General features: G+C 40.3%; 1 protein-coding gene across 3 annotated transcripts in view; it reads left to right on the forward strand.

Moving 5' to 3' along the window:
• The window catches only part of LOC108156572, a 220,604-nt gene that overhangs the window by 94,762 nt on the left and 105,231 nt on the right, over nucleotides 1–20,611 (forward strand). The window contains exon 5 of one of the 3 annotated variants that reach the window (XM_033388648.1): nucleotides 12,008–12,055. The gene's annotated coding sequence lies outside the window, so the exon portion shown is untranslated. Of the gene's footprint in view, nucleotides 1–12,007; nucleotides 12,056–16,108; nucleotides 16,235–16,280; nucleotides 17,009–20,611 lie in introns of those variants that run through there. The other 2 variants (XM_017288106.2, XM_033388649.1) reach the window with 2 other exon arrangements.

A 20,611-nucleotide genomic window follows, 5' to 3' on the forward strand; every position in this document is an offset into this window, starting at 1 on the left:
TACGATATTTGCATATAGATTTCATCTCTGGTTCTCTCTCTGGCTCTCTGTTGTGCTTGAATTTTTTATGAGAATATTACACAAAACCGCAAAACGATAGACGGGAGGGAGGGGGATGTAGCGAGGTTGAGGGGTCATGTACATTATGCAAGTGAATCAATGAATCGCTTATTATCGCATTTCGGATTTGGGTTTTCAGTTTTGCTTTCGGTTTGGCCAAATCCCTTTTTAATGTTCGCGGCAATCCCTTTTAATGCGCACAATTAATTCCGTTATGCTTTGTCGCCCTTTGACATGCCGTTGCAGTGCCTCCCCTCATGGTTAGGGGGTGGCGGGGGCGGCGGGGTATGTAACAATTTGCTAAAATATCGAAGGATTAGAGCCCATAATACCAGGGAATCGCCACTTTAAAATCCCCCACGCATTGCATAATAATGGGAGGCCCTCGGATTCATTCACCCAATTTTCCAACGGCAAACGCAAAACGTAATTAAAATTATTTTAATTTACCAACACACCCACACACACACACGGGCACACCCACACACACACACACATGGCTGAAAACATTGGAAATTAATTTTCATCTAAGCTTTTCGGCTCGCTGCCACACGCATCGAAAAACCATCAACAAATTGTCAGGCTTTTCATTTATTTTCCCTTGATTTTATTTGCCAAATTTTGTTCGTGCTCATGTTTACACAAGAATCTATCCAAAACCCATACCCAATCCCCCCACTCTACCTCCCCCCCTCGATATAGATTCCATTGCGGCTCTAATGTGTGACCAAACCAAAGGGTTTGTTGTTTGGGCCAACAAATGCCATCAGGGTTTATCAGAGAGGAATGGAGATTCGGTGAGATGGAGAGATTAATGAATTCGAGTGCAGATCGAAATGAAATTTCAGTTTAGAGAGCTACTATTTGAGGGCACACAACAGCCAGAAGGACGGTAAGTAGGGAAGGATCGGAGTAAAATGGATTTTATTTGTAACCAGTTGATAATTGGTTCATTACCGACTCAAATCTTCGATATATAGCTTCAAACCAGTTCGTAACCGATCCATTACCGATTCCCAACTACGTAACCGATTGATACCCTTTTTATACCCGATTTATAACTTCCATAGCCGGTTCATAACCAATTATTACCCATATAACCGCTTCATAGCCGGTTCATAACCGATTCACAACTCCGTCAACGATTAATATCTATTTAACACCCGATTTATAGCTCCATAGCCGGTTCAAAACTAGTTTTAAACTTTATAACCGCGTCATAACCGGTTCGTAACCGATTTACAGCTCCGTTACCATTAATCGGTATCTATTCAATGCCCGATTTATAGCTCCATAACCGATTCACAAGTCCGTCGCCGTTTGAAACCTGTTTTATAACCGATATATAACTTCATAACCGGTTCAAAACTGGTTCTTAACTCTATAAGCGCTTCATAACCGATCCATTACCGATTCATAAAATTAAAAAACTCAGTCCATTCCTTCCATACCATTCAATTTCCTCTTCACTTTCATTATTCCTTGATTCTCAAATTTTTCAAATAAAAAATCTGAAATTTCTAAAAATAGCCAAAACTTCAATAACCAATAACCAAAAGTATCTTTAAATACGAGAAGTAATGGCAGGACGCAAATGTATCTCCCTGCCTCTGGCATAGCTTGATCCTAATGCCGGCTCAAATTTCATTGCCTCTTGTCTGGCCCGGACCCACAATCACTTACAGGCTCTTGAGCATCCTCATCCAACATCCAACATCCATCCCATCCACGTCCCAGTCATCAGCGTCATCTTCATATCGTCGTCATATCCATTTCACATGTAGATCTCCTCCCCATTCGGATTTCAGATTCAGAATCAGATTCCGATTGCGACTCTCCTTCCGATACGGTTTCGGACAGCCGCTGACCAATGCAAACAATTGGTGCTGGTTAGCGCTGGTCCGGGCTGGGGCCCCTGAAGCTGGGGCTCTGAGTATTTGATTAAGTGCCAGTTGAAAATTGAATGATTGTAACCCGATATGCGGCCCAGGCTTCGTTCCTGCCCTGCCCAGCCGTGCCCCCCTGTCTGTGTCTCTTGTCTGTGGATCTGTGTCCCGTTTTGGAGTGGCAAGGAGCATTCCAGGCAGCCCCGTGACGGGCGCTGACAACGTTCGTGGCGTCGTATAATTGCCAGCCATGTTCTGGCGCCTTTGGGTATGCAACAGTTATCTTCCAGCGCTACTTCAGAGTGCGTTCTTTTTTGTTGCGGGATAAGAAAAATAGTTTTAAGGGTATATTGGGCAGAAGGGAGAAGCAGGGGGTCTTTAGATTCTTGTGGAACAAGGGCTTTTGGGGTTTTCTTAGAATTTCTGACCATGGAAAATGGAAAGATATGAGGCTTGTATTTAATAGAGCCATATATGATGATATTTTTTACCTATTTCATGAAAATCTTTATAAACGGAAATCGATTTTGAACAAAAAAAAGATATAAAAAAAGGGAAAAAGATTTAAAAATAAGAAAAAAAGGTTTAAAAATAAGAAAAAAAGATTTTAGAAAGAAAACGAAAAAAAAACTATAAAAAAAAAAAACGAAAGAGAAAAATATAAAAAAAAAGAAAAAAACAAAAAAAAATATTTAAAAAAGAAAAAGAAAGAAAAATGGGATTAAAAAAATAAAAAAAACAAAAAATGGATAAAAACAAGGGAAAAAAGAAACAGTAAGAAAAAAATGAAGAAAGAAAAGAATGAATCATGGATTGTAAAAAATACCATGGCGTGCAAAAAAATAAATATAATCGAATATAATATACATCTTTTATATTACGGATTCACTAAAAATCCTCTTATCCTTTGTTCTTTAAGGGATATCGTTTAGTCGTGAGATGATCCATAGTTTTTCTTGATTTTCCTCGCTTTCGTGGTTTTTTTTCATAGTCTCACTCACTCTCTGCCTGACCAATCGATGCGACAAGGGGCAAACGATGAATGCGTGGCATTTAAAACAATATAAACGTCCTGGATGTCCAGGACGAAGACGATGACGACGCATTGGCTGCTATCCTGCCATTTCTGTGTCTGTGCCACACACGAAGGAGTTTTGCCGCTGTGGCAGAGAGCGGGGCGAAGGCGGGGGCGATAGGCATGACCACCAATTAACGCAAGGCGATGCCTCCTTTCCGCTGGCAACATAATGTGCGCACACACGTCTGGCTCTCCGCTTACCGCTCCGCCTCCTCCGCCTCCTCCGCCTCCATCTCTGTCTCTGTCTGTCTGTCTGTGTGGGTGGGTTGCATTGCGGTTGTTGCACGTATGTCTATGGCGCAGACCGGTGTGTGGTGCATTGTGTGTTTTCACAAGAGAATGCAATTTAAATTGCATTAAAATTGATTGAATTCATGGAACGCAGCTCTGCCTGCCTGACTTGGCCTGGCTGGCCGCTTTTCCTGGCCGCTCACTACATGCCAGGCATCCTGTCAATGGAAGGATGCCTCCTGTGTGTCTGTGCGTGTGTGTGTCTGTGTGCATCTTGTGTTGGTTCTGTGGCGCCGTTAAGTGGGCTTCCTGCTTTAAAAACTTGTTTATACACAGGAAGACGTCTCAGCAAACCCCTACCGGCAGGCCCAAAGAATTTTCAATCTGCCAGCCAATTGGTTGATTGAGATTTATTTTCATTTGGGCTTTAGTGGCACCAAACGGAAAGTGTTCAAATTCGAACCTGCTGCACATTCCTTGGGTTTTGCTGGGGATCAAGACAAGTTTGGCGGCTTACAGTCTCATTTGGGACTTCCCGGGCTGCACAGAATATCAAATCCATTCAGTTAGCATTTGCTCTCAGACAAAAGCTTTGCTCCTGGCCTGTGGAAAAGATAATAGCCTATGGGAGAGCACAACTTAGAGCTGAATGCTGCTTGAAAAGTGTTGTAGCGTTCAGCCTCACAGCCGCTGCCTCGTTTACAGCCAGCTGGGGATATAACATGCTTGAACTCTGTTAAAATGCTTCGTTCCGTTCGATCTCGGCTCGTTCTCGCCTCGGTTCTGTTTCTGATGACGATCAAAGCAGGTGTTCGTTGAAGTTTGGTTGTAAGCGAAGCACTATGTCAGCAAGGCAGAAGCTTTGGCTCTCTCTCTCGCTCCCTCTCTCTCCCTGATAACAGCTTTGCCTCAGGTTCAGCCGCTGCATCGTTTACAGCCCGCTGGAGATTTAACATGCTAGAACACTGTTAAAAAGCTTTGTTCCGCTAAAGCTCAGCAGTTCTCTAACAGAGGTCTGATCAAGCTACGATGGCAAGCTTCGTTGATCTTACCGACGGCTGCGATCGGGCTTTGGATTTCGGTTGCTTGCCATCAAACCAATTGATGCCGATTCACTCTCTCTCTCTCTTTTGCTGCTTCTCCTTCGGACAGTTGTCCATCATAAATTCCATTAGCGGACTGGTTAAAGCGAGACTTGCTCTCTGTGTGTGTGTGTGTGGATGTGTTTGTGTCTCTGTGTGTGGCATAATTACACAATTATAGCAATCTGCTTAACACGAACAGGCACAGCACCCCCCCGCTTCGCACCCGCCAACAGACAGAAGGATACAAAAAGCTATACAATATTTATTTTCCCACGATTTTCTTCAATGGGCAGACTGCTTATGTATTTTTTCTCTCTCTGTGTGTGTGTGTGTGTGTGGCTTTTAATAAATGCATGTCATGCACACAGCAGGCGGCAGGGGGGGGTGTGGGGAGGCAGCAACAGCTCGTTGACCGCAGCACTCAACAAAAGGTAGCAATGAGGGGGGGGGGGGGCTGGGGTGGTGTGGCACTTGCAACATAAATATAAACGATGCTGGCATAAATGTGCGCTATTTTTAGTCTCTGATTAAACAAAGGCCGCCAATTAATTTGCCAAGCGGTAACGGCATTGAGAGGCGATTATCGAGATACCAAAGAGAGAGCGAGAGAGAGCAGAAGAGAGAGAGAGAGCGGGAGAGAGCGGGAGCGAGTGCAATGTATAGCCAATAAGCATATGGCAGTTGTTGCTGTTTTTGTTGCAACAATTAATGCGCATTAATGAATTATTAATTTTCGCAGTCGAGCCGCCCCGGCCACGCCCCGCCACGCCCAAAAGTATGCAATTAAATTCTATTTGTTAATTTATGGCCCCGGGAATATGCATTGATTATGCAAATGGAAATCGGTCGCATTGGTGGCAGGCGGCACTCTTTTTTTTTTTTTATTCGTATCTTTATCTCTGCTTTATCTGTGCATATAATTCATGATCCTTTTTTCTCTCCAAAAATTCTTTAATGTTTAATGGCATTTTTTGATCTTGAGGCGTCCGTCGTCCCATTTAATTTATTATAATTAGAGTTAATCTTACGTTTAATTACATTTAATTGCCACTTGCAACACACAGAGAGAGATTGCCCCGAAAGCTACTACAAGGTGATTTAATGTAATGAATAAACAGACACACAGACAGAGAGAGGGAGAACATTGGGGGGGGGGGGTCACTACTTAACAGCAGGTGACAGATGTGTGTGTGTGCGGGGGGTGGGGGGTCTGGGTGTGAATGCCAAGAGATTGTAAATGTTATCGATTACTCCTCAAGGGGCAACGCAGCCCAAAGTCCAGGCATAGACAAGGTGACGCCCCAGGGCGTAATGAAATCAAGTGGGCGGATACTTAGAGAACCAGCGATAATGAGCAACTCAGAAAAAGGATAATGAAAGTGTCAAAGATATCTGTAGGCTAAATCTCTTGGAAAAAAAAACCAAAGAGCCCATGAATGTGGAAGAGAAAAAGGGCTTACTCTTTGCTAGGATTTTTAATTAAAAATATTTAAATGTTGGAATTAAAAAGGGAATTAATTATATATAAATATGATGGGAGATTTATTGGTCTCTAGTAGACAAGTAGTTTCTATAGTTCGCCATAAGTTTCTCACTTTTTTTTGTCTATTGGAACCTCAGTCAAAGCTTTTCAAGAATCGGCCTTCTTTCTGATATTCTGTTGACATAACAGGTTCTCTTCTGCCAAAAGCATTACTGTTACTGTGAGCCATTACTGTTAGCATTAGCGCTTCTCTTTCTGACATTCTGTTAGCATGTAGGGCTCTCTTTCTATCATTCTGTTGGCATTAGCGGTTCCCTTTGTGAAATTCTGTTAGCATTAGCAGCTCTCTTTCTGCCATTCTGTTAGCATTAATGGTTCTCTCCTGACATTCTGTTAGGGTTACAGGTTCTGTTAACACTATCGGTTAACTTGCTGTCATTCTGTTAGGATCAGCGCTTCTCTTTCCGCCATTCTGTTAGGAATTTAGGTTTCCTTTCTGTCGTTCTGTTAGCAATAAAGTCTTTTTTTCCGTCATTCTGTTAGCATGTAGGGCTCCCTTTTGCCATTCTGTTCACATAAGAGGTTCTCCTTCTGCCATTCTGTTATGATTAGAGTGTCTTTTCCTTACCTCTGTAAGCATTAGCGGCTCTCTTTCTTATATTCTGTTAGAATTAGAGGTTTTGTTATTCTGTCAGCGTAATCGGTTAACTTTCTGTCATTCTGTTAGCATAAGCAGTTCTCCTTCTGCCCTTCAGCCTTTCTGTTATGAGATCAGTTTCTTTTTCTGCCTTTCTGTTAGCATTAGCAGTTCTCTTTCTCTTGTTCTGTTAGCATGAAGGTCTTCTTTTCCGGCAACAGAGAACGAACTGCATTCAATGAAGAATAAAGAAAGTGAAGAAGCTTCGAACAGGTTCGATGCCCAAGGGTTCATGGCGTGTGAGGAACAACTCGAACTGGATCGTTGAATTGGGCTGCGGCGGTTATACTCCAAGCAGTTCTGTGCTGCAGAAAGCGAAAGAACCTCTCTCCAAGACTATCAGAATAGCAGAAAGACAGCCGATAAAAGGAGAGCCAAATGTGGAGTAAATAATTTTTTTGTTAATTAATTTTTTTAAACTATGGAGTGAACTTTTGAGGACTATAGGAACTTTACTTGTAGTATTTTCTGTATTTAATTTATCTTTATTTATCTTGTTTATCTTATATCTTTAAATAATTTGTACTCGTTTTTTTTTTAATTATTAGCTAAAAAATCACAAATTCCCAATTCAATGTTCATATGTTTTTTTAAATAAACATTTAAATATTTATCATATCTGATTGCCTATCAGACAATTGTTTTAGTGGCAAAAACACACATATTTTTCATATTAGAAATTGATTGAAATTCAATTGGAATTAATTAGAAATCATTTGTCGCATTTTATGAAAGCAATTTAGATAAATTTATGCAGATTTCTGCTAGTCATAATTTATAATAAACATATATTATGCCACCAATCTGTCCCCCTTTGTGGGTCTGGACTGCTCTCTATCTCTCTCTCTCTCTTCCTTGGCACCTTTCAAAATCTTGGCTTTTAGCTTTTAACGCCATTTTTATAATCTTTTTCAAGTTGCAAAAGTTTTTTTTTTGGGTGTGCGAGTGGCAGGGGGGCATGGCGGTGGGGGGGTGTTCATCTTCTAAGCTTTTTGCGCCACTCGAAAGTGCAACATCGATAAGTTTTCGTTGTAGTTTTTCCGGTTTGGGGACCATGGCCATCCACTGTCCAGTGTCCCGTGTCCACTGTCCTTTTTCTCTATATTTTCAGCTGTTTGCTGGCTCTCCCTTTGCCCTGATCTCTCTTTGCTCTCCTCAATCCTGTAGCTCCTCTGTTCTTTCCTCTCTTCTCTCTCTCTCTCTCCTCCTTAGCTATCCTTGTATCCTGGGCTGCCTTTCTTGTCGTTCTGTGTTGTCGCCACGGCCACGGACGGGAAGTGTCCATTAAACTTAACCATTCCCTGGCTTCGCTGTGGCTCCTCCACTGCCAGTGGAGCTTCCTGCAGCTTCCCCTCTGGTCTCCAGGTTCAAGTTTTTTGGAGCCAAGTGCTGCCTGCTGCCTGCTGCCTGCTGCCTGGTGCTAAAACATCTGTATGGTGTGCGCCGTGGCGTGTCCGGATGGCCAGGTGGCTGACTGGCTGGCTGGCTGGCTGCCCCGTTCGAGATACATGTGTATCTATGTATACCCGTAATTCACATGCTCACAATTTGAAATTGTAAATTTTGTGTCTTGTTAGTGTTTTAGTCGGAAAAAAGAACGTAAGGGAACGAAAGAGAACGAGAGCAACGTGAAGCGAAATAAAATAACGAACAAAATCAACAAACATAAGGTAAAAGTGGTGATGCTTTCTCCTTGCTTTCTCCACCCCAATCCCTGTGTTTTGTTTTCATTGTTTGCTCAACAAAACTGTTACTTGTTTTTTCAGGCTACCATTTTTGCTCATTTTAGACCACAAACACACACACACACACACACAGATGCACGGAAAACTAACTCACACAGACACAGATACAGATACATTTTGTAGCCAAAAGGTAGCAAAAGAATAATGTGGCATAGATAGCTTTTTCTTCTACTCGAAAGACGCCGCTCAAGACGACGACGACTCCCATCTCCATCTCCATTTCCGACTACGACTCCGACTACCGTTGCACGAAGAAATTTATGCCCACTGTATTTGTTTATACAAATTTAATGAATACACATAGTGGAGGAGAGTGTGCAAAGGATACAGCCCAGGATACATGGGGCATCTGTCTGTCTCTCTGTCTGTCTGTGCACCCACCCGCCGCCGGATGCTTAGGCATTGCCTCTCCTCCGTATGCGTTTTGCATATGCTCTCTCTCTCTCTCTTTCTCTCTCTAAAAGTCTGCCGTCGGGCTGTTTCCACGAAATATATACATTTCACGTTTCCCCTAGAATAATCTCTCTGTCTGTCTGTCTCGGGATGGATGCTTAAAATTTCGTTGAAAAATTCCTTATTGTTTTTTCTACTTAATAGTTTTTCCATATGCGCATATTTAAGATAATGCTTTTCCTACGACTGAATGAAATGTCGGGGCAATTCCATTGTTTTTTCCAAGAAATTTCCGGGGGGTATATATTTTCCAGGAACTATTATGGTGCTTCGAAGCTGGCCCTTGAGGGGATAGGTTTTTTTATACAGGTGTTTTCTAGAGTATGGGTGGGGCGGGGGTTTTTGAACCTTTGAACCTTCAAATGGCACAAATCTGTAGCATCTGTAGATGCAGAATCATGAGGCGTTGTTTCTTTTAGCAAACTGCAAAATCTGATTGTTATTGGTTCATTTTTATAGCCGGAATGAAGAAAACAAATTGACGTTTGGATGTTTGAACACCTGGCCTGCGAGCTCTTTTAAGGCTAGGATCAATAGGCTTTTGCAGTGTATACTTTTGGGTCGAACAAAGTAGACAAAGATCTAAGAGGTCCTAGAGATCCTATAGATCCCATATAGATTATACATCCCGATCCACCTTTCAACTAAACCTAATGCCCTTGGCTTTTATTTCCTGCTGTTTTTACACTACTTTTTACCTTGTCGTCTGCTTTATCTTTCGGCTAATCACAATTTATAGCACACCCCAATTCTATATCATTATTATTTTCTTAAGATCCCCCCATATACCATCCTTAGGAAAAGGGATTTCCTTGGAATTTCAAGAACAATTGGCCCGGCGGCCCTGTCAAAGTATATTTTTTTAATTTTCCAAACACGTTTTACTGTAAGCCAAGAAAAAACCCCAAAAAGAGGAAAAAAAAGAAAAAAAAAAAGAAAAAGAAAAAAGAAAAAAAGTAAAAAAATAAAGAAAAAAAAAAATTCGTGGGGGTAAAAATTTGTAGAAAAATTTGTTGTAAACTACTCGGCAGTGTTGTAGTTTGTTTATGTTAAATGCGCGCGCGGCATGTGTGTGTGTTGCAAGTGTGGGTGCCACCGAAAACTTTTGCTTAGCTTAAACGCGTGTGTCCTTGTGGCCGCTCGTCATAGTTTTTGTTTTTACTTTAAACAAAGAATACAACAGCCATAAAAAAAAATAAAAATACAATAGAGATAGAGAGAGAGAGGGGGGGATAGAGAGAGAGCTACAGATAGACAGGCGGCAGTTCCTCTGCCCAAAAAGAGAGACGAAAACTTTGCGTTTTGCTTAAGTGACGACGTGCAACGTGCGACAAGCGGCTAGCAGAAAAAAAACCCCTTCCCACCCCCCTTTCAATGCCTGCCTGGACTTTTAATATTTAAACAAAACAAAAAACAGTAAACCCAGCGAATGAGAAGGACTCCAAATGTCTGCCTGCCACCAGCTTTTCCACGCCTCACTGGCTGCTAACAGCCGCAGCACACACACAGACACAGAGAGAGAGAGATACATGTGTTGAAAGTTTTTTGTGTTGCAAGGACTTGGTTACACCTCTGCGGCGGCTGCCTCCTGAATCTGGATTGCAACAAGGAGCGTTGCCACGGCCACTGCCACTGCCACAGCCGTTTCCTTTTAGTTTTTAGTTTTCTCTTCTATTTTGGCAACCCACTTCTTCTTCTTCTTTTTTTTTGTGTGTGGCAAGTTGTTCGGCGTAAACTTGCCACTTGGCCAAAAGGCAAGGAAGAACCAGAAGAAGAAGAAGAGTTTTGTCCCCTTCCTGCAGCTCCCAGCGGAATGTATCTCAATGTGTGGTAAAATAAATTTACAGCTTGACCAGAAAGGAAGATGAACCACACACAGAAGAGAGGGAGGGAGGAAGACAGAGAGAGAAGCCCACAACGAATGGTAGATGCACTTCCTGGCAAGTTGAGGTTTTGTTTAGTTTTGGGAAATATATGGTAAAAAAGTATCTCTTGAGTAGGTCTAGATGTATCCGAAAACGATTATAAATCATTTAAATTGTTCTAGATTATATTTTAGCAAATATTTTTAAGAAAACGTAGGAAATGCTGTGATACTTGGCTTTGAAATTCATGGATTCTTGTATAACATTTTTATCTGCACTTTAATCGAAGTTCTAAGAAAATTATGGAATTTTCGATTAATTATGGAATAATTGTACAATAATTAAAGAACTTTTTGATTTTAATGGCTCTTGAAAACTCCAAGAATCCTTTGAAGTAGGGATACAGGAAATCCACGTACAGCATTCGTAATACTAAGAAAATGTATAAAAATAAAGCTTTAAAATATTTATATATGGAATATTTTTATTAAAAGAAAAAAAGAAAAAGGTATAAAAAAAGTTTAGAAACTAAAAATTCAACTAAAAAATATATGTGGAAAAAGCAGAAGAAATGGTGAACAATTTTTGTTAATTTTTTGAGCAACGATGAAGGTAAATCTACTGATACAAAACAATTTTCAGAGATTTTTTCAGCCTCAAAATCTATAAGATACAACTCCTAACTAGTACTAAGTGGCATAAATTTCATGTTTTGAATGAAAAGAATCTCAAAAAAGTATCTCATGAAGGGTTAATGTATCTCAAAACAAGAAGACACTCAAGATACAAATTTTGAAGTTATTAAAAAATGTTAAATAAATATTAAAATACAAAAAATATTTAAAGAATATTAAATGAATGTTTAAAAAAAAATATATATGTATATACATTTATATGAAAATAAATTTAAATAAATATTAAAATAAATTAAATATGAAATTAGAATAAATATTAAAAAAATCGTAATGGATATCAAAAGAATTTTAGAAATAAATATTTAAATAATGTTATAATTTAATAAATCTTTAATAAAATTTGAAATAAAAATATTAAAAAATTCTTCAACAAATATTAAAATAATCTTAAATAAATATTCAAATAATAAAAATATGAAAAGAATCTTAAATAAAATTTAAATACAATTTTCAATAAAAATATTAAAACATTCTTCAACAAATATTAAAATAATCATAAATAATATAAAAATGAAAAGAATCTTAAATAAAATTTGCAATAAAAATATTAAAACATTCTTCAACAAATACTAAAATAATCTTAAATAAATATTAAAAGAATCTTTAGTAAATATTTAAGTAAAATAAATCTTAATATAAAATAAATATTAAATACAGTTTTCTGTAATTATAAGCTAAAAAACCTTTCGAAAATTGCTCTTTAATCATGAAAACCTTTTCTTATTTCAGATAAAACCACACCACAGCCTTTCATAAATAAAGAGCCTTCCAAAAAAGGTAAGAAAATTCCTGGTAAAAATCTGAACAAAATCCTTTTTTAATTCGTCCAAACATCACTTCCTTACGCCTTGATAGATATTATATCTTCAAAATGTGTATGTTTGAATAATTAAATGATAACTTTTTGGCTTTTTGGCTCTTTGAGTCCTTTGAGGACTGTAACCATTTTGGTGCAGTGTTCTCTTGTCTTTGGTTTCTGTGGTTCTTGAGTTTTTGATTAATTAATGAATGTATGACCGAAGCACCGAAGCACCGTAAAGGGTTCAAAGGATTAGATAATTGTGGGTTTTTCCTTATGCGATTTTCCATCCATCCATCCATCCATCCATCCATTCATTAGCACTCCATCGAAAATGACCTAAAACGGGGCTCCATCGATGGAGTCGCTTGGGTGGCTTTGATTTAATTGAGTGTTTGATTTAATTATAGACCATTTAAATGGTGCATGGCCGCATGGCGCTGCCGCATGCCACTGCTACCGCTGCTGCATCATTAAGCATTGATTACGCAAGCTGATTAATTAGTTGCCTCTTTGCCACACGCACGGCAGATACACAGATGCACGGATACACCGCTACATGCTTATAGACAATCCATTTATGACAATGATGATGCAGATCCAAAAGTGCGTTTTGTAATTATGTAATTGTTGTGTGTGTGCCACATCACGTTGCAGGCTAATTGGGGGGCGTGTATCCGCCAAAAGAGGGAGAGTTTTGGGTGCAGCCAGCATTTAATTCTTAACTTTTTAATGACAGCGAAGCTTAGCAACCGGCAACAGTCCTTCATTTCCACGAGTGTCCTGTCAGTCCTTCAGTCGGCCGCAGCAACCGCCGTGACCGTCTCCTGATTTAAATTTTGAAGTCAACTTTTTCGTCGTACTCCCCCCCCACACACACACACACACACTAATGTAAAAGCTATAAAGTCATGTGCAACACCATTGCCACTTCCTGGCGGCACCAGTGTGGCAGTGGCAGGATCACCAGCAGCAGAGGCAGAGGCAGCTCTTTGGTCACTGCACTTAGCGCACTTCCTTTACTCGCATTTCTGGGGTTTTTCGACAGGCCAACAGAGGGGTGGCTATGATGGGGAGGGGGAGGGGGAGACAGCAGTCGCCAGTGGGTGAAGGGCTGGGCTTCTCCTACTCTAGGGTTTTCCGCTTGCGCCTGATGAAATGCCATGCTTAGCGGTTGAGCGTTGAGATTTTCACAGAAGGGGCATCCAGTCCTTGCCACAAGACCCAAAAACTGCACATGTGTGTGTGTCCGTGTGTGTGTGTGGCATGGAATTTGTGCAGTTTTAGTTAATGTTTTTAGACCGAAGACCGAAGCGAAGCGAAGCGCAATTTTCGGTCCAAAAGAATGCCGTGTGACGGAAGAAGAGCCAACAAATACTTTCGGATGACACCATCCACTCGTAACAGTTTATATATGAGTGAGAGAGAGGGGGGCATAGAGAGAGGGGCGGAAAGAGAGGGGGTTAGAGAGATGTGTGTGCTTTTTGGGCAAATGTTTTACTGGCATTGGGATTTTGCGCCATTAGAGTGTGGCCAAGCGTATAAATGAAATTTGATAAGATTAAGGCACCCCCCCCTGCACACCCCACCCCCCTCCACCACTTGCCATTGTTGCAACACACTGTGTGTGTGGCATGCAGCTTCTTGTAAAAAGCTTTTCTTTGAGTGAAATATAAGAGTGAAACCGTTGGAACAAAACATTTGAAAATAAAACCTCAATGGCATCCACATGGTAAAACATCTATGTTGCAGTCCACAACGAGCGAGAGAGAGGCGCATGTCCCTGAATTCGATATCGAATTTCGAGAGAGAGCCTCGGCTTTCGTGTAATTTTACACGCGCGTCTTCTCTGTGTTTCCTTAAGGGGGGGGGGGGGGGGGGGGGGGGGGGGGGGGGGGGGGGTTGTGGAGGTGTAAAGGGCTGGCAGTTAGAGGGGTTCGGGGGGTGGTGGGTGAAATGGTGGCGTAGGTTAAGTTTTTTTTTTTGTTGCCTGCAAAAATCTTATTAATGAATGACTGGCTTAACCCCCAAGAACCCATCAAAAGAGCATAGGCAAAGGGTGGGTGGTAGGTGGGGTGGTAGGTGGTGGGTTGCTTGAAGATGAAGTGACCGGAAAATTGGTCACCCTGCAGCACTTGAACGTTGCCTCAAGTGTGTGGCCGTCTGACGCTCTCAACAAAAAGTTTGCAAAATCTTGCAAAGATTTTGGACCACTTTTTGGCCAGAAATGTTTCATTTTTGTCGATTAATGTTGCCCCTGCAACATGCAACATAATTTGTGGCTTTGACTTCCACACGATGCTGCAACGGCAGCCTGCAACTGTGCCGCCAAGGCGGTGTGTGATTTTTTTTTATGCAATGAGCAATGTTGCTCTTGTGGGAGCGAAAGAGCGAGCACTCGGAAACGGGTTCCACAAAAAGTGCGTGGTGGAACGTGTAAGAGAAAACCATTTTTTTGAGTCGCTTTATGGGGAATATGGGGGTGTTTGGCGGGTGTTGAGGTAGGCCAAAACAGGAGTCTCAAGAATGGCGATGATTCGGGATTTTTTTTATGATATGGGGATCTCTTTTGATAAAAGAGAAATTTATGTAGAGAATTCAGTGATAATTTTGAGTAGTTTTTAATCCCAAAAGATTTACCATTCCATTCTTATAGAATTCTAAAAAATACTTCTAAAAAAAACAACTAAGAAACACTAAAAATCTCTATAATAATCAATAAAATATGAATATAATCCTAAAATATGAAAAAAATTTGGATAAAAAAAACTATTTAATTTAATTTTTTCATAATTTGATGCATTACTGGTACAATTTTAAAATAATAAAAAAAAATACTAAAAAAATATTCACTGAAAAAAATGTTGAAAAAAACGAAAAAATATTTTTTTTCCTAATATTTTTTCTTATTTTATTTTTGTATATTTATTTTATATTTTTTTTAAAATTATTTTTGATATATTATTGTTTTATATATATTTTTCCATATTTTTTTTGTTTTATTTATTTTTTTTCATTAAAGATAGAGTCGAAATCCAAACTCCCTGAACACTGTGTTGCCTCTTTAGATTTAATATTTCATTTTATATCCTATTTAATAAAAATAAAAAAATTAATGAAATAAAAGAAAAGAAAAAGAAAATAATAGAAAACTTTTAATTTTGTAATTGAAAAAAAAAGAAAACTACAATATTTTTGGAATAGAAAAGAAATTGAACTATTTTTGGGTTTTTTTATTTTGTATTTAATCCTCTAATTATATTTAGAGCACTAAAAACAACCCCTTATATACATATAACTTAATACCGCCCCTTCATAAAAATATTTAGTAGAATATAAAATTTTAAATATTTATTTCTTATATAATTAAATAATTTTCTATCCATAATTCATTTACATTATTCTTATTCTTATACCCCCCACATCTTGTTCCCATCTTATACGAGTGCCGCCTTCGGAGAAACATGTTCATTCAAGTTCAAGTCGAAGCTTGCATTCCACCATCCAAATGGAGTCCACACACGCCTTCGCGCTCTTTTTGTTTCGCTCTTTCGGTCGGGCCTCCGCTAGCTTGCTCTTTCGGCCCAGCCTGCCATGCCTTCGCTTTTCGATATCGAAACTGTCGAAGCGCCGCGTTGGCCCACTTACAAGACACGCACAGACATGCACAAGGCAGCAGCAGCAGCAGCGCAGGGCTCTCGTGGCTCGTGGATTCCGCTCGTATTTTCGATAATGCGCGAACCGAATGGTGGGGGGGCGGGGGGAAGCGGCGGACCCGAAGCCTGGCCTGGAGCCTCGGCAGTGGAGTCGTGTCTGGAGTCCAGAATCGAATCAAAGCCACGAATGAATGACTGGGCGCTTTAGTACTGAAAAGGTCGTGGATTTGTGTAGTTCTCGTGTGCTCCTCCGCAGAGTGTTTGCCCGTCCGTCGTCGTCGTCGTCGCTGTCGCCGTCGTCGAGTCGTCGTTGTTGTCGTCGCCGCCGTCGTCGTCGTCGTCGTCGCTGTTGTCGCGGGTCGTGGGCAGCAGCAGCAGCAGCAGCCGTCGCAGCAGCAGCAGCATCAAAGACCGCCGTCCGCCGTACAAGAAAAAAAAGAAATAAATATAGAGGAGGAAAACAAGTGTTGAATATCCTTTCAAGAATATAAAACAAATCCGGTAATTGTTGAATGTTTTTGACCCAGTGATACGCGCCCCCTACACCCCATCGCTCCAAAAAATAAAAATAAAAGTGTTGCACGTGTGGAACCAGAGACTCTACTCCCGCTCCACCATCGAGAGTGCTGTGTGTGTGTGTGTGTGTGTGTTGTTATGCAAATCGCGTCCGTCGCAACAATAACTGGGCTACAGCGAGAGCGAGAGAGAAGTGGAGTGGAGTGGGTGTGTGAGTGCTGTATCTGTGTGTGTGTGTGTGTGTGCGTACGCGCCCACAATGCATAAATCAAAAATACACATTATTGAGTCATAAATAAAGTTCCACGAGACGAAAGGCAGCGTCGCTCCCTTCGCCGTTCTCCTTTCCGCTGTTTTAAATAAACCCCAAGGCTGTTCCCCCATCCCCCCACACACACACACACACTTACACACACATACACCCGAAAATTTATGCCTTCTCGCACTCTGGGCATATTTTTTGCTCAATTGCTTTCGCAGCGCTATTGATCCTGAGATCAGGCGAAGGCGGAGGCTGCGTGCCCAGACTCCATCCAGATATGATGTGTGCCTCGTTGCCATCGCCGTTTGCTGCATAAAACTTGCTCAATTCCTTACACGCCCTCAAGAGAAAAACAACAACAACAACGACAAGAACAGCAGCCTGTAGCCAGTAGCCTCCTCTCTCCATAGGAACCCCTTCGGGGCCTGCTGCTTTTATTACAAAAGCCGTAAAAAAAACGCCAAAAAAAGGATACAATAAGGCAACTTTTGTTGAGGGTAAGTGCAAGCACAGGATATATGTACACGACACATACATCCTACAGGACACACATAGGTGTAGCGCATAAGCCATAAGCACCGTAGTACTACCTACCCATAAAAAAGGTAAAGCAATCCATATGACATTACCCGGGGACTGAATATTCGGGGCATTCCCTGGCATAAAGATCTCAAAATGTTAGATTGGAACGGGTAATTTTCAGAGCCAGGAAAGGTAGAGTTCCGGAATTATTTGGTACAATTTCTATAGGATAAATATTAAGCAACTTTCCAGGTGACTTTGGGAAACTGAAAGTTGGTTAAAAGTTGTTTTTGGAATGTACAAAAAATCGTCTGAAATTCTTGGGATAATCTGCTTTTTCTGAAAGAATTTTGGGAAGCTTTGAAAACATTTCTAAATTTTATTGAATCCCCAAATGTTAGCTTCGAGTGTTTATAAACTGATTGTGGTGTCAAAATAAAGAAGGGATTATTTCCTGAACATTTGAATGAATACAAGAGCAGAACTTCTAGGTAGGAAAATGGTTAAGAAATAATTTATTGATGGCAAAAACCAAACTTAGGGGCTGTGGAAGAGAGAGTAAAAAGTGTTTCTGATATAAATTAAATGATTTTCAGACAGCTTTTTAGATAAAAAGAAGATATAATACATACAAAAGGGAGATAGATGGATAAGAAAGATTGATTGAAAGACTTCAAGAAATTAAGTGAAGAAATTAAATTTTCTACTGAAAAGCATGGCTGGAATTTGATAGGATCTATAAGGAATTTTCATATAGAAAGGAATGTATTAAGAAATCTATTTGTGAATCTATTAAGAAATCTATTGAGAAATATATTGAGGAATTTATTGAGGAATCTATTGAAGAATCTATAAAGGAATTTATTTGGGAATCTATTGAGGAATCTAATGAGGATTTTATTGAGGAATTTATTTTGGAATCTATTGAGAATTTTATTGAGGAATCTATTTGGGAATCTATTTAGGAATTTATTCAGAAATCTATTGATAAATATATCTAGGATTTTATTTAAGAATCTATAAAGAATCTATTAGGAATCTATTGAGGAATGTATAAAGGAATCTTTTTGGGAATCTTTTGAGGAATATTTTAAGGAATCCATAAAGAAATCCTTTTGAGAATCTATTTGTGAATCTATTAAGGAAGCTATTTAGGAATATATCTGGGCATATATTGAAGAATCTATTAAGGAAGCTATTTAGAATCCTATATAGGAACTTTTTGGGAATTCCATTTGGGAATCTATTGATAAATATGTTTTTGAATCCATTTATAAATATATTTAGGGATCTATTGTGGAAGGAATCTTTTAGGGAATCTATTTGGGAATCTACTTATGAATTTATTTGGGAATCAATTAGGGATTCTATTGATTCTACCCATTTGGGTATCCATTTTGGCATCTATTGAGGAATCTATTGAAGAATCTATAAAGGAATCTTTTGAATAGTCTATAAAGGAATCTATTAAGGAATCTATAAGGGATTCTATTAAGGAAACTATTTGGGTATCCATTTAGGAATTTATTTAGGAAGAAATCTATTTCCCCTCTGTAAAGAACATCTATTAAAACTCCAAAAAAACATCTGTTCTCCAAGTGAAATTTTTTCAAACGTGAACGCATAAAAGTATGCTATATTTTCGCACAAAATTTGGATTAAAATGTGTTTGTTTTGCCTTCCCTGCTGATCCCCTTTCGCTCCCTTACCCTCAATTTGTTGCAAACTAAATATCATACCCCTAGACACGTAAAATATTGTAAGCCCCGAAAATCGGATCATAAAAATTGAAACCACAAACAAAAAAAGTATGTCGGCGGCTGTCCCACTTTTAGGGATATTTTGTCAGGCTTTTTGGATCATTTACTGAAAACTGAGTCGTTTCATTTAGTCGTTGATTTTGTTTTGTGGGTTTCGGTGGGGAGGGGGGCGTTGAAGTGCGTTAGGGCCCATGGGAGAAATCATATTAAAATGCTGTCTGTGGCATAACCTAGTTTTGTGTTGTACTTTTTGTATATTTTTTTGGTGTGTTGCAAACAAACTCTTTTTTTTAGTGCCTGCAACCTAGTCCTCTCATGTGTTTGCCTCAGTCGCTCTGAGTCTGTGCCGCCGCCGCATCTGTGTCTGTGTCTCTGTGCCGCTCTGTGTGACTCTGCCTTTGCCTCTGGGTTCCCGTCACCGCCTCTCTGTGTCTCTGCCTCTGGTTTCCCTGCTGTGTCTCCCTCCTGCTGGCTCTGTCTACCTCCTCCTCCTCCTCCTCCTCCTCCTCCTCCTCCTACTCCTCTCTCTGTATCTCTGCCTCTGAGTCCTCGCTTCAGTTGTACGACAACGAGTATTGTTGCCATTTCACTTTTGCTGAGCACGTCGTAGCGCTGCGTATTTGCTGGCATTGCTGCAGGCGCTTGCCAAATGCGCTTTGTTGCCACCATTGTCAACATGCAGCAAGAAGGAGCAGCCAGAGCAGCTGTAAGAAGGAGCAGCAGCCAGGAAGGAGCAAAATTTTCACATTTTTCGGCTCTGTCAGCGCAAAACGTGGCCTGGCAGTGGGCCAGCCAGCTCTCGTTTCTGATTTTTGTGCCATAGCCTTAAATTATTAAAATTCTGGCGCATAAATCAAGCAGCTGGTCAGGGGCGTACAACCTGGCGTATGCGCAACTTTAAAAAAGAGAAAGAAAATCGTAAAAATTAGGGAACAGTAGCTGTACAAGTTTTTACACTCTCTCCCGCGCTCTCTCTCTCGCTCTCTTTGGGAGTGAAAGTTTAATGCAGCGTGTAAATATTGTCATGACACAACCGAAAAACTTTCACTGGCAAGGCTGCCCTGTCCTGTTGACAGGATCTCAAAGGGATATGTGTGTAGGGTAGAGATTTATGGGAGAGGGACCAAGAAAGTTTTACAATTAATTTGAATAGTTTATAAACGAGCGAAAGGGCAAGACACAGACAGACAGGCTTTAAAGCCTTTGGAAAAATCCTCGAATATCAAATAACAAACAGAAATCAAAGGCAAAAGGCAAAGGCGTTTAGTGGATAAATAAAGCTAAATAATCCATCAAGTGGCATTAACTTGAAACAATAAATTCGTACACACAGCCCCTTCATAGATCCCCCCCCCCCCTGGTAGATTTTCCAGGCAGAAAGCAGAGCCACAGCTAAAGCCAAAGCCAGAGCACTTGAAGTGCTTGACAACTAATCAGGTTTAAAATGCCTCGCACAGATACAAAACACACACACACACAGACACTCGAGGCAATCGGCTGTGATTGCACCAAAAAGGTAGCAACAATCAAAGGGGGGCACCAAAGTGGGACCCGCAAAGCCCCCCTCGCCACTTGAAAGTGTTGGTAATCAACGCTGCTTAAAGGCAGAGGCATGCCCCTGCCTGCGCTTTGATTGTTACGGAAAAAGGAATGAAGGAATCGGTGTATCGGCATCGTAAAAAGGGGAATATGAATCGAAGAAGGGAATGGGAATCTGAATCATCGGAACGGGGGTATAAGAATGGGAGTCATAGGAACAGGGGAATAGGAATCATGAAGAATGAGAATGTGAATCAGCGGAACAGGGGAGTGGCAAAT

Source organism: Drosophila miranda, chromosome 2, assembly GCF_003369915.1.
Source record: "Drosophila miranda strain MSH22 chromosome 2, D.miranda_PacBio2.1, whole genome shotgun sequence".
In the NCBI taxonomy this organism is placed as follows: Eukaryota; Metazoa; Arthropoda; class Insecta; order Diptera; family Drosophilidae; genus Drosophila; species Drosophila miranda.